A 13617-nucleotide genomic window follows, 5' to 3' on the forward strand; every position below is an offset into this window, starting at 1 on the left:
ACCTGTACGTCTGATGGTTGCTTGAGCACACAGCTATTTAATCCATACTTAGCTGGAATTCCTCACCGCCCCTCCTGCAGGTCGTAATGCTAGCAAGTGGGAATATGCTAATAAAATGTACAGATAATTCTGATTCTGCAGCATCCTCTCTGAACATTGACACAGCTGCCCCGACTTCTCCGTCTCTTCCTAGTGCCTTTAGGAGGCAGGCGGGTGCACTTGGCACCTCACAGCCTTGGCTCTGGGTAGCGTTGCCACAGAGGCAAGTCCGCCCATGTGCCAGACCCACAGGGGTACAAGGCACGTGTCTTGCAAGTCTGGCAGCGGATGGGAAGGGGTCTTGAAAAGGCAGGTCCTGCAGCGATGAGCTGTGCACATCTTTTTCCCGGTGCAGGAGGCAGTTGGGATGCAATCTGTCCTGAAATGTCAAAAGCAAGGCTCGTCTCTGTGTTTGTGAAGAGGGAATCTCCTCCTGAAGGAGATCTGCTTGATGGCACTGCCTGTGCACGGGCTTCAGAAGCAGAAATCTTCCAGCCTGTTTGCTGGAGCGGGCAGCAAGTTCTGTGTCTGTCACCAAGGTTGTAATGCTTTGTTTATTGAGATAGTGTTGCATAATTGTAAGGACCTTCTCAAACACTTAGGAAAGGGATTCAGAATGCAAAGTGTTACCACCAGATCTGCGGGGCAAGGGGATAAACACAGTGGGAATGTTGTCTGTGTCCTGAAAGAGAAGGTAAGGTGGATGCTTTGGGGGGCCAGGGAACTGGTAACTTCGCAGCAATGAAGGCAGGTGCCAGCGGGGCTGTGGCCGGGAGAAGATAGTACTCCAGAAGTAGGAGTGGTGTTACTCCAGGGGTTACTCCATCCACACCCAGGGAGCAGGGAAAGCTGCAGCCATGTCCAGGTGACATAGCAACAGCGGACAAGTGGAATTCAGGAATGAGATCGGCTACAGGTGTCAGCGGTAGAACCAGTGTCAGTGTTGAAGCATGACAGGAGCAGACGAGGAAGGGAGATCAGGACCTTCAGGTTCACAGTGCTTATTTTTCAAGCAACGACACAAACCCCACCAAAATGCCTGGGTGGAAGGAAGAGGGTCAGTAATGGAGATGGATATCGGGAGTTATGAGTGCTGAAGGGTGCCTGGAGACAGGGGATAAAGACCGGAGGAGCAAAGGACTGAAGGGGGAATGCAGACTTGAAAAGTGTGTCAAACCCTGGGTCAGAGAGTAATGTCGTGAACGAATGTGTCCTGGTGGCCCTGTGGGGTTGAGCTAGAAGGAGATGAGCACAGTACTGAATTCTGCTACAGGAGAGATGACGACAGGTCAAGAACAGACCTTTGTATCCTGCAAACAGCTTCTCTATGGAATGGAGACAAGACCCTTGCTACAAGTAACCCTCAGTACACTGTAGCATGTTCCGTGATTTTAGTATTGCAGGGAAGGAGAGTGATAGAATAATACTTGGTAAAATCACTGGGGTAAAGAAACCTATTTGGGGGGTGAAAAATGTCATGGTGTGCTGGTACAGAGAGAGATGAGGCCTGGCCTGCAAGAAGGGAGAATGTAGCATGGAGGAGAGACCGGTGGAGCTGAAATGATCTGGTCTTGGTCTGGGCACCCTGCTTAAGGATTCTTGCCGTGCTCAGTAACTGGTGGAGCTGCTGCAGATAGCAGTGGCTCCGCCAGCACGAGCAGAGCAGTATTTGACTGGTTATAGTGCTCTCTGGGAGGTACCACACTTCCCTGTAGAGCCCCCTGAAGATAACGGGCTCTGGGCGAGAGAGAGAGAGAGACGGTTCAAACAACTCATCTGGAACTAATGGGGTTTGTGCCTTTGATTGAACTGTGCTTTTCTGTGTACCTTCTGCGTCAGCCTAAAAGTCTGGTGAGAGCTGAACTACGCTGTAATCATTTCCACACAAGACAATAAAGGTTGCTATTTAAACCAAAATTTAGTCTCGTTTACCCTCCCTGGCAAATCAGTTTGAATAATTACTGCGTTTTAACAGTAAAAAAGTATCTGTCTAAATCACATTTCAGAGGATTAAAATCTACCACCTTGCCTAAGTGCAGAAAGAACAGCTGGCAAAATGAGGTTTCTCTCTACATCCTAAATGGAATCTGTCTTCACCAAGCCCAGTTAGTTCTTCGCCTGCTTATTTCTGCTTTAATTAAAGATGGCCCTTCACAGGGACTTAATTGAGGAGAGGAAGGAGGCAACAGCTACGTTCCCTTGCTACGCTCCCTCTCCTGTCTCTGCAGATCCTCCCCTCCTTGTCCCAGCAGACACCACTTTGGCTTGCTGCCTTGGCAGGATGATAGTCACCGCGGTGACTGTCTGAGGAGTGGGGTTTGTGAGGACTGGGATTTTTCAGGTGGGTCCAAGTCCTGCTGGCTTGCAAAGAGAGTGAATTCAAAAGGGTTATGAATGCCTTGACCACTCGGGAGCTTCAGCCATCCCACCAGACTTGAAATTGTGGGGACAGCTGTAGGGGTCAGCTTGGACATGACCAAAGGTGTCAGCTCATCCTACATCAGAAATAATTTCTGGGCCTTGGGTTGGCTTCACAAAACCAAAACATAATCTGGAGAGTCTTTGATCTCCGCTAGCAATAAAACAGCAATGCCCCCCAAAATTACTGTGACGAATGTCTGTATTCTGTTGAAAAATGAGACCTGTCTTTTTTGCATAGGAAAAAAGGCACACTTTGATCGTCAATCACAGCTTCCCCCAGTGCCTGCAAACAGAAAGATATTCCTGTCCTCATGGGCTACAATCTGTTTGTTCCTCTTGCACAGCCTCTGAAAATCTTAGTTGTCCTTTGTAAATGCTACGTCTGTGATGGAAGGAGCTGCTTTCCTCCAAACGTGGGTCAGGCTGGAGCCCTTGAATCTACCCAGACGACTGTTTAGAACAGGGGAGCTGGTGCCTGGGGTATCTATGCCTTTTTTTTTTTGGGAAGGGAAGGGAAGGAAAGGGCTTTGCAGAGGGAGGAATTTCAGTCTGAATCACAAACTGTAATTTTGTTCGAAATGGAAGAGTAGATGCAGTGAAAAACTGAAGAGGGAAGTGCCTTGAACTCCTTGAAAATTCCTGAACTTCCTATTAATAGATCTCTGTTTAAAATAACGTGAAAAATTAAATCTCTCTAAGGCATTGAATCATGTGCGTTCCCACGAGTGCTCAGCATGTGTCTGCACTCCACATATCTCAGCAGATGCTGTCCCTCCCATATTGGCTCCAGGCTTAGATTGCAGCAGGAACCTTGGTGGGTCCTGCAGCATCTCAGCTTTAGAGATTCATAGCTGGCTTGGTGATTTTATAAAACATTTGCGTTCTCCATACTTTATTAGTCACTGACAGACTCATTGTTTATAACATACTTCTCAGCAAGCTGTTTGCGACTCATCGCCCTGCTTGCTTTATAGTCTATAAATATTTAATTCTTTAATAAACTGCTTATATGTAATATCAAATGACTGATGTACTTCTTTCCCCTCTTCAGCAGTGCTACTATTTGCAAAACAATTCTTTTGGTTTTTTGAATAGCAATATGTTCTATAAATGCTTGAATTTCCTTTTTCTAAATAGCAATTTCTTCAGGGTATTTGGTAAATTGACAAGCTGAGCAATGGTTCCTGTAGCGTTAGAAGAGCTGCCCCTTCCTAAAGCCTCCGTGGGGAGATTCGCTTCCAAATGGTCACAGACTTGTAATCAGAGAATGTTTGGGACACTGGAGGTAATATTTCACACTCGTGCATGTTAAAAAGCTGCAGCAGCCTGTACAGGCCAGAACACCTTTGTAGAGCCGCGTGAGAGCAGGTTCAGCGCTGGGCAGAGTGGGCTGCCCACGCGTATCACTGCCCTCACTGCGTGCGGCGTCACCTCCTCCCTCACCCGCGGACCCGCTGCATACGTGTGTGGCACACTCCTTGCTCATTTTCCCAGCTCAGTCTCCCTCCTGCTCCTCTTTGGAGCACTTGCAAAAAGAGGGACACAGGCTAGGCTTTTGACTCCCTCTTCCCTGGGGGTGTCTCTTGCCCAGGAGCAGGCAGCAGGCTGCCAGCAGTTCCCGGCCTCTCCTTCCCCTTGGCCCCCTCCTGGAGTGTGGGTGCTCCCTGTGTGGGACGGGAGTGGGAACCTTGAGGACTGCAGGAAAGGTGTCAGCCAGGTTTGGCTACTGCTACAGCCGTTGGCCTGGCTTGCAGCCTGCTCCACATCTAGGTCAGAAAACCCTCCTAGGCTTTGGGAACAAGTTCTGGTCGCGGTGGACGGGGCCGCCTTGGCCTCACCAAGACCCTTGGGCAGAGGGGAACTGCCCTGCCGTGCCCTGTGCTCAGGACTGCCCTCAGTGTGGCACAGGAGCTGCACCACTGCCTCCTGCCCATGGCCCATCTGTTTGTTGGTCCCGTCTCACCCTGCCCATGGCCCGTCTGTCTGTCGGTCCTGTCTCACCCTCCACCTTAGGGCAGGTTTGTGTTTAGGCTCCTGCCCTGTTGCCCCCTTCCCTTCCCTAATGCGTAAGGCTCACAGTGTGCAAAGACACTGCTCGGGATCGAGGTCCCTGCTGTGCTGCCAGGGCAAAACCAGGTCGGGGGGAGGATTCAATACCTGGAACCATGACAAGGGCATGGCATGAGCACGGCCTCTCTGGAGCTACTTTGTGCTTGTCTCAGTTACTCCATATTCCCAGGCTCCGCTGGGTTTAACAGAGAACCTCTGCGTTAAGCTGCTTTGAGGCTGGAGACCACAAAGATGGGGCAGGGTCGGGCAGGACCTTCTGGGTTGCTGTTCCTCAAGGTCCAGCCCAGCAGTGCCACCGTCCTGGGCTCAGGAAGCAGTCGGTTAGGGTGGATGGGGTGGGTGGAGGTGATCTGCTCAGATCCCTCCAGCTTATCGGGGCTGCTCAGTTCCTCAGAGTAGACCCGCTTGGGGCTGCTCACTTTGGGTCTGGGTTGATTTTAGCACACAAGTTCCTTTCCATCAGGACAGCAGTAGGTCTTAGCCGTGCAGTCATGGGCAGGGTAGTCGGATCTCACTTCTGAGTTAGGTTGACGATTGGGTTCTCTCTTGTGTCCTGAATTTGTTCATGCTCTTTGAAACTGCGAGCAAAAAGACCCTGGATTTAGGATTGTTGCCCAGGGGTGGTACTGATGTCCTATTTTTGATCAGAACTGGCAGTCTGTTGCCTTCTACTCAGCCTCTTGGGTGCCTTTGCAGAGGGTGTGTGCACGTGCATGGCAGGGACGCATCTGCTGAGATAGAGGAGAAACTGGAGACAGACGACAGCTAGATGGGCCTGTGGTCAGGAGTCTGTGAGCAGCACTGGGCAGCAGCTTCCCTCTTTGCTACAGGTCACTGCATCCTCTGCATGCTGGTCCTTAGACAGGTACAGGCTAGAGCATCATCCTCCGGGCTGGGGCTCTCGGTGCTCCCTTTGTGATGGGCCCTGCCCCAGGGAGACCTGGCTGCTGCCTGCTTAGAGCTCCACAGCCTCCTGTGGGCAGGTTCTTGTGCCACCTCCGTGTCTGTGACCAGCAGCCAGCGGAGCCACCCCGCTCTGACAGCTGAGGATCTGCTCTGGAGTGTTTCTAGAGCCGCAGGTAAAGTCTGTGCATGCCCACAGCGTGGGAGGAAAGCAGAGTTCCTCTCACAGCGGGTCCCACCAGCAATAGCCTTTCCTCTCTGTCCTGCCTCTCCCCCCTCGGTCAGAGGAGAGTGATGCTCCCGCCCTGGAGACCAGCTCTGGCTGCAGCTTGAGCCTTACCCATGACCATGGGTGTGGTAGGGGCTGAGGAGGCTGCAAGGGGCTCAGAGCTGTTCAGGATCTGTGCAGGGCCGGCACACAAGGCACAGACCTTCCAAAAGCTGAGCTCAGATACAGCTGAAGTGAGAGTGTTGCTGTTTGCTGCTGGCCCACTGCATTTTACTTAGTCCACCCTTTGCTGATGTACGCAGGTGCAAACCCCTGGCCCAGAAGAGCGTTCTTGGCAAAACAGAGTAGCCAGGAAGTCCTGTTTCCACACGCATGTGTATTTGTACTGGTAATATCCAGTGGTACCGTTCACTGCTCTGGGAAAATGGGTGAAGGTGGATGTGGGCCGCTCCCGGCACCCTGTCCCCATGGCAGCCTCCCAGGTGGCACAGTGGCTGGGAGCTGCTCGGCCCCGGGCCCTGCCGCAGCTGAGCCCTGTGCCCACTGTCCCGTGGTGGGGACACAGAGCCGCAGTCGGGTCCCGCAGGGTGCCGGTGGAGCTCGGTTCCTCGGGAAGCTCACGCAAGCCTGGCATCGGCAGCGCCGGCGCACCGCTGGGTTGTCATCCACCCTCGAGGCTGTCATCGGGCCCCTCCTTTGCCACCGCCTGTGGCACCTCACACGTTCTCCCTCCGGTTCCTCTCCTCCCGTCCCCCTCCCACCACACACTGCGCTCAGATTTCTGAATGAAAACCGGGAATCGCCCAGGCATCCGCACCCTGGCACGCAGGGTCTGCCGCCGGCGAGCATGCCCGCTGCCCTGGCTTCAGCGGGAGCCGTGATAAAGAAGTAAATCCCGCAGAGGGCTGCGCTGTTCCCTAATGAGCCTGTTTGTCCCAAGCACCGTGCAGAAAACCCTCTTCTCCTTGGCGATAACCTTTCTGCGTATTCACATTATGCATGTATTCATGTGACTTCCTCTGCCTCACTGCCACCTCTTCAACTCATTTAAATAAAAATAATTTATGTGGACATTCCTTCAGTCAGGATTCCCCCCCCCAATAATATTTCGTTGATGCTGTGCACCCAAATGGGGTCGTTATGCTTTCGCATATCATTAGGGCTTTATAAAGAACAACAGCGACATCTGCATGTGCCGCAGCGCTACAGAGATGGGGGAAAATACGGAAAACAAACCCCAAATGAGCTCCAAGCTCATCTGGCTCTGTCTTTCCTCAGTGCCTTCGCCACCACCATGGACACAAGTAATTGTACAGTGTAATCACATCACGGCTCATCTGAATATTCATAACCAAGACAAAGACTTGGAAGAGAAGAAAAGTGGGGGAGGGAGAGGAGGAGAATTTAAATATAAAACAGCATTTCATTTTGAAGCAAAGTTCCACATTCAGCTCAGGAGATTGTCCTGATACTGATATTGTCTGTCTGTCTGCCGTTCGGAAGCGGTGGGCAGTGGTAGCCTCGCACACGTAGCCCCCTCCATGGAGAAAGAAAATAAAGCACAACAACAAACAGCGACAGAACTGCCCCCAGCAAAAGTGATATTTGAAGAGTCGCCAACGGTGGCTAACCAGCTGCTGTTTTTCCAGGAAAGAAACAGTCTATTGAGGGAGCTTTATAAAGACCCCAATTAATATGTTGTGCATGTATAAGATCTACAAAGAGCCCACTGTGTTCCTCCCCCCGCAACCACCACCTTCTCTTCCTGATCAGTGCCAGTGGAGAAGGATCTGAGCTACCAAATAATTGATTAATCACTTCAGCGGTGACAACACACCTCTCCAAAATAAAGAGAGAAGAAAAACAAACACAAAAAGAGGCAACTGTTCGCTAATTAGTGTGTAAATTACCGCTGGTTCCATCCTTCTTTGTACCTTTGAAAAGGAAAAGAAAATACAAGAGAAAGAGTAGAGAAATATAATCCCCATCTTAATGTTTATGTTGTCTTCGTTTCTTTTTGTATTACTCTGATATCCTTTACTAGTATTAACCCAGAAGTGTGGTGTTTGTCGAAGCTGTGGCTGGCTCTGCCAGTTCGTTCCCCAAAGAGCTCCTATTTCCATTCCACTGGAGCTTATATTCCTTTAAATGTCTAGCGCAGCATCATTTCCCCCTTTCTAATACATCACTGCTGGAATTAGAAGAATCCAAGGTTATATCCAACTTCAAAGGTTTCCAAGTCATCATGATTTTAGTAAAAGTAGAAGACAGATGATGGAACAAGTGCCTGGCTTTTGAAGATAGGCATCATAGGGACCTTCCTCCCTCTGTCTCTTTCCCGCTCTCCCTCTCTCTCCCCCCAACTTTGTACCTCTCCAGCTCTGAATGTCCCGCGCTAGCGCGGTTTAATGATATGCAAATGAAATATGCATAAAACCATTCTACTGTATGATGATTAAACACTGGAGACATTAACCGCCGACGCTTCGCTGTTTGACTATAATAATCTTTCCCGAGCATCCACTTTGATTGCGGAGTTATGGAAACCCATAGCAGTTGGCAGAGAGAGAGTAAGAGAGAGAGAGAAGGAAGGAGAGATGCAGGGACGCATCACCCATCTCTGCATTTATCCCACTCCAGGAGACGTTTCCCCCCCTTTGTACTGCATTCCTACTGCTGTCTTTTGTAATCCATCCATGCGGTCGCACCAGGGCGATTAACAGGAAAAAAACCCTCTTTTCTCTTAATGTTTCAAAGCTCATTAGCCAAACGATTATTCCTCATTAACAGCGAAAGCTCATTCATTAAAAGAAAAAATATGCCCAAAAGATGCCAGCGCTGTTAATCCCGAGCCCTGTAGCTGGGCTGTAAATCCCATGCTAGTATTTTCCATGCAGAAGGGAAGTGCGCCAATCCACAAAAAAAAAAAAAAAACCAAGTAAAAAGAAAACATTTTGTGTGTTTTGTAAAATCCGCAAGAGAGGCAATTAATATTCCCGCTGTATGACTTTATTTTTTGTCTCTCCCTTTTGCTTCCAGTGCCCTTCCCTGGCTCAGCGCCCGGTGCCAACAGAACACCTTGCCGGATCCTCAGCAGCGCAGACACCGTAAGTAGCCGGCTGTCCCTTGATGCCCTCTTCCAAAAGCCCCAAGCCCTCCGGACCCCGCAGAGCGCCCGTGCGGCTCTTTCCCTCGCTCGCCCCTCCGGAGTGCCACCTGGGTTTCACAAGTAGCACCTTCCAAATCTCTCTGTCTTCAAGTTTGTGCATGTCTGTGTGGCATCCCTCCTCCTCCTTCACTCCCATAGTGGATCTTGTAAAGGGCTTCAGATCGGCCCCATTCATCTCCCTGGTGATAGCAGTGAATGTAGATAAATCTCTGCCTGCCTGCTTGCTGCTGGAGTATGATTTTTATTTTGTCTTCGGTGTATACCTAGGTCAAAAAGTGGGATGTATACTGACGTTGGGTGTGTGTGTGTGTGTCTGTGGCTTTCTCACTCTGTGTCTTTCTCTCTCACCCAGCACACAAACATATGTCTCCCGGCATGTGTGTATGTGCATGACATGCGTGCACACACATCGATACCCACACACAGACACGCGCCTGTGTGCACAGAGGATACACGCGTCTCCGCCATACACACCCCCGCACTCACACATCTCATCTGCAATTATCTGAGGCATTGTGTGCATGTGTGTATGTGTGTCCATACGCACACACAACAGTGTGTGTGTGTGCATACACCGGCATCTCTCGCTACACCCATAAACATTCCCTCTCCTCCCAGCAGAGGCTGTATGCAGCTGTGATCCTGCCCTATAAGAGCGGTATTTCTCCCTTCCTTCGGCGTGCTATTCGGAGACCTTCGTGCTCCCTTCTCGGAGTCTTTCCCGAGCTGCAGAATTGGCATCTTTCCCTGAGGTTGTCCGAATGGCAAGTGGCATCATCTGTAGCTTGCATTCTTGCAGCTTCTTATGGCATTTCTCTCTCGACGTCGGCTACTCCCTTTTGTTTGTTGTTGACTGGGCTGGGTGTGGTGGGGTTTTTTTTTGGAGTTAATTGTAAACGAACCTGAATGGCAAACACGCCAACAGCTTGCGGAAAAAAAAAACAGGAAAAAAAAAAAAAAAAGAAAGCCCCACACAAACGCCTTCTGCTGCGACAGATGCCCATGTTGCCCCTGGCATGGAGAACGGGCACAAGGGGTTTGTTGTTGAGGTTTTTTCTGTTGCTGTTTTTATTGTTCGCATTTCCCTTTTCCCTTTATTTTTAAAGACTCCAAGATGCCGGCCTCGGCTTGGAACGGAGCGGTGTCATGGCGGAGACGACGGCCTTTGTCTCGCAGGGTGTGAAAGCATCCGTTGTGCTGGCTCCACTGCGGCAGAATGACGTTTAAAGGGGGGAAAAAGTGCTGAAAGTCCGAGTTGTGCGGCGCTGGTGGGGGAGTCCCCGGCCCCACAGAGGCATGCGTCCGAGGAAGGGCTCGCAGCGGAGGAGCCTAGTCTGTAATCCTGGCACTCGCGCCTCCGGTCGCTGCCTGCCGTTTGCTCCTGGGGGTCTGGATAATCTCCCCTGGCTTTACCGCACTGTCTGGCCCGCGCACAGGGCCCCCGTAACATATACCCGCTGCCGCGATCGCAGGGAGCTGTGGCGTTGCCACTGAATGGATGGCACTGTGCCAACTCCGCTGCCATCCGCCCTTGCAGCTCTTTTCCTCCCTCCTCCCTCCCGCTCTCCCCTCCTCCTCCTCCTCCCGTCGACTTGATGTTAATTAACACACGGGTTAATTGATTTTAAAAGCTGAAGAATTACAGTTAACTTTTCCCACAGGGTATGGACGCCAGCCGCTTGGCACAGTTCTGCCGTTCGCGCTGGTGCAGGGGGGCAGGGAAGAGCCCGCAGCAAAACCAGCGACTGCAGAGGATGGACGGACAGTCGTCCGCCTGTTGGAGTGCGGCTGGGGGTGGCTGACGCGCTCTTGCCTCGTCCTCCCGACATGTCACCGCTATATTTTGCTATAAACAATCAAAGCAACCCCTCCCCTTGCCTCTCCCACCCACCCTCCTTTCAGAAAGGCGAGCTCTGCCGAAGTTTAGCAAGGAAGCCGTCCCTCCCAAGGCTTAGCGCGGCACAGCCATGCCCAGCCTTTGCGGGGTCTCACCGCAGGGCTCCCCACCCCGTGCACCCTGCGACGGCTGAGGTGGGGCACCGGGGACCGCTGGCTGTTACGGGGTCGTCCTGTCTTCCAGGGCTCCTTTTCCTTCCCTTAATTGGCTCAGATACGTCGTTTGGGGTGAAGCATCTCAACCAGGGGAAAGTTAGTTCGTTGTAATTACGAGAGAATTAAACCATGTGAGGGCTTTGTTTTTTCGCTTTCGCCCTCCCTCGCTCCAGTCTCTGCCGCAAGTGAGGGTGAGTGGCGGTGCGGCTGGGAGGAGGCGCAGCAGTGCTGGGAACTTGCTGCTTTCACCTTCTCGTGCTTTCATTTTATTTCATTTTGTTTTTTAAAAGCATGAAGCAAGTGAAGCGACGAGAGGAATCCATTATGCAAATCAGGTCACATTTGCATAATGTCTCATGACTGGAATATGCAAATGAGCTGTATAATTTATGAGTGCCAGTGTCTGTCTAAAAGTGTTTCCCAGAATTTATAAAAAGTGAGACGCGGGGAGGGCAGCTGGGCTGGCTGCCCTGCCAGGAGGGCTCTGCGCTTTCTTTTCAAAGTCTTCCTTGAGATCAGCAGCTCAAATGCTCATTAATGAGAAACAAGCCCCCCTTCCCACCCTGTCCCCCTCGGTTTATTTGCTGTTTCTCCCTCTGCCAAGCCCCCACCTGCTCCCTTTGAACTTCCCCAGGAGGCGTTTGGCTGGTGCAGGGAGCGGGACGGTGATGGCCAGGCAGTCCTGTGCCGGGGGCTCGCCCCAGCTGTCTCCAGGGCTCTTCCCAGCAGGACAGACCCTGCCTTCCAGGCGAGCGAGCGCCGTGGGCACGGCGTGCAGTGGGGAGCTGCGCCGAGAGGCTTGCTCCTTGCTCCGGCAGGCATGGTGGGATTACTGCTCGTTTGCGCTGCACCACGTCCAACCTGTGCTCCGAGGCGGAGACCCGTGCCTGACCTTGGGGAGAGCTGCAAGGGCAGCACAGGGGTGGCAGTGCCAGTGGAGACAGACCTTGAGCCTCCTGCCCAGAGCCGGCGGTGCTCCGCTTCGGCACTGGAAAGGTCTCTGGAATATCTGGAAATGCAGGACAGGTATCAAGACTCTTTTTCTTTTTTTTTTTTTTTTTTGTTTTCTTTCCCTCTTCTCTGCGCGTTTGGAGACCTTGGGAGCATTGGGAGAATGCAGGTAGGCTGTTTCACACGGGGACGCCACTTCTCGGAGCCGTCTGTGCAGGGAGAGGGTAAATAATAACAGGCGCCGGCACGTGGAGAGCCGTGGCGTGGCTGCAGCGTGGCGCTGGCGCGTGGCCCTCAGCCTGCCCGCTCCAGGTGGTGTCAAGCGAGGAGCCAAGGGCGGCTGAGCCCAGCGGTCGGGGCAGCTCAGCGTCAGCCTTCCTCAGCTCTGGGAGGTTCCTGAAAGGGCTTTGGGGCAAGAAAGTGGGATGTGCTTTTCTTGAGAATCTGCATTTCAGTTGTAAAAACCGTATGTGTGAATCTCTCTGGTTTCAAAACAAGTTTTTTGGTGTTGGTTACCACCTAAAGGGATGAATCTCTCACTTTGAGTCAGTTTCAGAATAACGTGAGTCTTTGTGTGGTTTGTTTAGTAGATGCAGGTCTTGACTGGGACAGTGTATGTCCTACTGAACATCTCCAGAACGAAGTAGAGAATTTGTAAACTGTGCTTTTACCTGTGACTGTAGGATTGATTCCTGGTGGAGGAATATAGAAGGACCCTCTGCATTAGGTATAAGGAGGGCAAAACTGGCACATCTTCTGTCTTGACAAGCAGGCGAGACGCAGCAGCACATCCAGACTCCAGAGCATCTTTTGCTTATGAGCACTCAACTCCAGTGCTCCCTCCTGCACAGAGGGGTGACTGTCCCCCACACTGGTCCTCACTGGCGCAGGTAGCAGAGGAGTAGCTGAGTCTGACCTGGAGCCTGTGCAGGGTCAGGGCCACTGGGAGTAACCGGTGTGCCTGCCGAGGGCCGCGGGAGGCAGGGTGTGGGGGGAGCGGTAGAGCTGCAGGGAGGGCCGAGGGCCGTGGGAGGGAGCGTCCCACAGCCTGGGGACCAGTGGCCCTGCAGTGGCAGGAGCTGGGGCCGTTTTTAACCTCGAGGCGAACCACCCTCCTTCACTCGTCACAAGAGCTCCTGTGAGCTGGAGAGGAGAGGGGAGCATCCATCAGCTGTCTGTTAGGGTGTTTGGTGCACCAGGACAGGAGTGGTTATCCGGGCAGTACCTGTGACTGGCAGCTCCTCGTGGGGTGGGAGGAGGCCCTCCGGCTGCGGAGCAGTCCGCAGGCATCGGAGGGAATTCGGTCACTGTTTGGGCAGAACCCACAGCTCTGCCTGGAGCTCACCCCTCCGTGCTCTGCTCTGCACAGGGTGCTGGTCCTGGGGCCCCAACCCTGCCACCGCTTCTAGCCCACATGGCACAAGGGGAGCATCAACAGCCGTGGGGCAGAAGCAGCAGCAGAGCTCTCTCCTCCTCCTCCGGGTGCAGTGTGCAGTTCCGCTGTCCCTGCTCCTCGCCTTCTCTCTCCAGGCACAGGGCTCCCTCCCTTCCACTGGGCAGGGCCTTCTATCTGTGTGTTGCTTTTTGGTGTTCTTATAAAACCGCCAAAACTCATGAACGTTCTCTTGTGTTCTTTGAGGCTGTACTGAGGACCGGTGAATGTCCCGAGCTTTGCGCTTGGGGATGAAACAGCTTTGCTGGCATAAGAGAATGAAAGCTCATCCAGCACATGCACTGAAACTTCCGTATCGACCAGACAAGATTTTCTGGTCTTTGTAGGTCA

General features: G+C 52.3%; 1 protein-coding gene across 5 annotated transcripts in view; it reads left to right on the forward strand.

The window, feature by feature from the left end:
- Nucleotides 1-13617, forward strand: part of PMFBP1 (polyamine modulated factor 1 binding protein 1) — a 131533-nt gene that overhangs the window by 65621 nt on the left and 52295 nt on the right. For 4 of the 5 annotated variants that reach the window (XM_074882138.1, XM_074882141.1, XM_074882140.1 and 1 more), the window contains exon 1: nt 7869-8769. The gene's annotated coding sequence lies outside the window, so the exon portion shown is untranslated. Of the gene's footprint in view, nt 1-7868; nt 8770-13617 lie in introns of those variants that run through there. The other variant, XM_074882139.1, reaches the window with a different exon arrangement.

The sequence above is a fragment of the Strix uralensis genome, chromosome 12 (assembly GCF_047716275.1).
Source record: "Strix uralensis isolate ZFMK-TIS-50842 chromosome 12, bStrUra1, whole genome shotgun sequence".
Taxonomy (NCBI): Eukaryota; Metazoa; Chordata; class Aves; order Strigiformes; family Strigidae; genus Strix; species Strix uralensis.